This window comes from Polyergus mexicanus, unplaced genomic scaffold, assembly GCF_030449975.1.
Source record: "Polyergus mexicanus isolate NDT 795.1 unplaced genomic scaffold, iyPolMexi1.0 SCAF_22, whole genome shotgun sequence".
NCBI lineage: Eukaryota > Metazoa > Arthropoda > Insecta > Hymenoptera > Formicidae > Polyergus > Polyergus mexicanus.
Genome location: NW_027223342.1, coordinates 3,750,130 through 3,754,212, shown reverse-complemented (window position 1 = coordinate 3,754,212; position 4,083 = coordinate 3,750,130). Strand labels below are relative to the sequence as shown.

The 4,083-nt window shown below is 34.7% G+C and overlaps 1 pseudogene; it reads right to left on the bottom strand.

Annotated features, from left to right (window-relative positions):
- Positions 1-440: 440 nt before the first annotated feature.
- Positions 441-3,037, bottom strand: LOC138942433 (uncharacterized; annotated as a pseudogene).
- Positions 3,038-4,083: the final 1,046 nt, after the last annotated feature.

The window sequence follows — 4,083 nt, the reverse complement described above, 5'->3', positions numbered from 1 at the left end:
ACATTTTCCTATAAACAAAAGAATGAATATTAGAAAAGTATATGTGTGTGTACATGATGTAATATTACAGATATAATAAAATAACAATAGAAGAATTTTTCTACCTGTCTATTATGAAAAGATTATAATTTTAAATATAAATGCGCGCAGAAGAAAGACAAAGCAAAAATAAAAGAGAAATACAATATAAAGATTTAACATGCGATAGCAAATATATATGTAGGCTGTTCCGAAGAATGGAATGCAAAGAAAACTGAGACAGAAGATAAAATACAAAATAATAATTGTAAAACACAGAAGATGTGTAGAAAAGAAAAAAAATAATATATCATGCTCTCTCGAATTCTTATAAATATAAAAACCAAAAAACTTTAAATTTTTACAACAGTTATATATAAGAACATAGCAATATATAGTATACCACAATTTCTCGTTATGTATTATATAATAGCAGCAACTATGTATTGAGATGCTTCCGAATGATTTTCTTCATCACTGTCGTTATCATATGTCGGATTCCAAAGAGGCATTCTGTAACATTTAGTACGGACTTTTTGTAGATGGATACGAAAAACCTCGTTGCTCAACATAGAACATTTATACACTTGGAGAACAGAAGACAAAAAGCCAAAAAAATCATTAATTTGCAAAAATTTTTTAACTTTCAAAAGATACGAATTATTGTTCTTAACAATTTCAAAAACAATGCAAACCGATCCATCATGTAAGAGACAGCAATTATCACGCATATCTACACTTAATGATATTCCATCAAATATGATCTTACGACATCGAGAATAATTGTTACTTACATGCTGCACAGATACGTGAATAGAAGAATCATTGTCACGATTCTGATTCGTTCCGTGAATTTCTATCTCTGCCATTCTATTGAAGAATTGCTGAAGAAGTAATCCTGACTTTCTGCAATATTTTCTAAAAATTGTCATATTATTTTCGTATGGAAAAGCAGAAAAAGAATCTAATTTACCAAGATGTCTCACATCGTTAGTGAGATGAAGAAGACCATTATAACTATTAAAAGTTGAACCGTAAAGATTTTTACTTCGTTAAACAAATTTTTGCAGCGCAAGCTCTGTAAACCGTAGTTGCAATTTTGATGGTAAATTTGAAACCAAAATTCTTATAGCTACGTGTAAGAATAAAAAGTGCTTGTATAATTGACCCAGATAGCAAAACGCTAGCAGCATGCGCGCAGATTGGCAGCAAATTTAATCAGAATTTCATGCCAAAACCATAGCCATCTGTGACCACATTAAGCTCAGGTTTTGTCGACAGAGCCTGCTGACAGGCAATGTGAGCAGATTGGCAGCAGAAATCACGCAGAGCCTGCGCGCAATCTGACGGCAGATTAACAGCAGAAATCGAGCAATTTCTAGACATTTATATAAAATGGTACATTTAAATGGATTTAAACATTTAAAGGGTCTCGAGTCCAAGTAGCAAAATGACAGTAAATTTTGGTCACAAAATAACCAATTAGAGTTAATCCTAAAGTTAGATCTCATAAGATTCAAAAATGACGTCAATAGTTGATATGTCACATTCACAGGATGTCATTTTCTGACGTTTGTATTAATAACATAAATTTATAATATTAATAATATGTATTAATATAATATATATATATGAAAATTTGAACAATTAATTTATGAAATTAAATCAAAATTAAAATATTTTATTTATATGGAAGTTAATTTCTATTTTATATCTTAAATAGATATAATAACGAACGATTTTCACTTATTTGGATAATTTCTTTCCAAATAAGTGAAAATCGGATATTTATCTGTCTGATTTTCTAAAAATCAGTTAAATATCTGAATTCCCGGTACGGGAGTCGTATTAGAAATTAAATTGATAGAAATAATTACGATGTTATTAGCCGCATTTTGCAGGCATTACATACGCTCGTGACAAGAACTTGAATACGGATATAAAAAGTGAATAGTGCGCCGCATAGCTGTAAACGAATAAACTATACTATCTCAATAAATTATATGAATGCTAAAAGCTGTACATTCTGTTTGATTTCTACTGCCGATTTGCCATCAGATTGCGCGCGCGCAGATTTTGCTCGATTTCTGCCGACAATCTGATGTCAAGTCATATTAGCAGATCCTGCTCGATTTCTGCTGCCAATCTGCCGTCAGATTGCGCGCGAGCAGATCCTGCTCGATTTCTGCTATCAATTTGACATCAAATTGCGTTATGCAGATCCTGCTCGGTTTCTGCTGGCTATCTGCTATAATAATTCTATGCAAATTCTGCTCGGTTTCTGCTACTGATCTGCTGTCAAATTATGTCAGCAGGTTTTGTAACATTCCTGCTGATATTCTGCTATCATTATCTGATATAACAGACTTTGTATACAATCTGGAATCTTTCTGCTGACAAAAATTTGTAGCAGACGTTTGGCAAAATCTGTTCGAACAGACTTGGCTATCTGGGAATCGTCTAAAATACCATATGTTACAACTATACCTGTATAGAGTAAAAACTGACGAAACTCTGTGGCTTTATATTTAAAGCATACATCAAGGGATCTAGGCCGTCTTGAAAAATCCGAAGGGCAATATTCTTTAAGAGTGTTTAGTCTCGCAAACATAATAGAAATGGATCGGCCAGACAATTTTGACAATCGTGAATATTTCCCATATATCCATGCGGATAAAAGTTTTTTCATTACACCCAGACATACAAGGTGCATATATTCAAATGGCACTTGTGAAACCATACCTATCGGAACCATCGACAATGGACTCTTACCTTCTTTATGATGATCCCCATCCACACACCTTATGTATTCCTCATTGGTTCGAAGAGGATGATTGACATCATTGAAGACATAACGAGATTCGCTACGTGTACCAGAAACTTTGCATTTGGAACAAGGCTGACTACATGTATGGCCACGTTAATTCAGGATAAATGCACGAGCTGGTGCATCAGCTATGAAGCATCTTAAGCGTATGGGCACTTTATTGCCATGATGATTTATTCCACCATTGGACATTATTCTATCAATATCTGCAATAAATTTCTCAAAGAATTTATTAGGATCATACGGCTTCTGCGTACCCTTATAGATTCCTGCTACTATCGGTTTTGTGTGCTGGATATTTGCAATCCTATATTGAATTGGCCAAATATGAATGGAACCTGATTTATCTAAAGCACATCCATCTGTATTAAAATCTATTTCCAATTGATCAACAATAGATAAAGATGAAACACACATAAGGCATCGAATAATACTTGATTCTAGATCGAAATGAATATATTCGCCTGGTTCCACAATAGACACAGCAATACAATTTCGTGGTGTATGTAATAATATTCTAACATCTTTCGGCAAATCATAAAAGCAAGAATGCGTACGAAGAAGGGATAGTATATTATTTCCTTGAGCATGTGTTAGATTATTATTTATAAAACAAGATGCTAAGCGCTCGCGAAAAGATGGTTCTGTTTGTGTAGTGAAATTGAAAAATGATGATGCTGCATCACTGGCATCAGAGATAGAAGAAAAAGACGATTCATCGTTTTCTGTATGCATATTATCTCTAATATTGCAAATATCATTTATAACAGAAGACGGACATTCTGGAGACGAACTACATTCTACAATAAACAAACTGGAAATATTCGATTTATTATTATTAGCAGCAGCAGCAGCAGCAACTTTTGGAGAAAGTAGTAACCGTAAATTATTTCTAATCTCGGACATAACCCTACTTCGCTGTCTTACAGATAATCTGTGCAGCGATTTCCGCGAGGTAGATAATTATAAATTAATCGATTTCATAGTTATTTCTGCTCTGGACAGTATTTGAAGCTGCAAGCGCTGTATTCTCGCCAACAACCCACTCGGCATGTAATATTTTTGATACATTGCTGCAATATTAGTAGTGATACTGGGCCGGTTCTAAGCCATGGTCCTCTGAGGGGGGCTGAGGGGCGAGAGGAAACCAGCGCGGGGGTATGACGTCACGGGGGGGGTATGACGTTACGGGGGTGGGAATGACGTCACGCGGGGGTGACCGTGGCGGAACCGTTGGC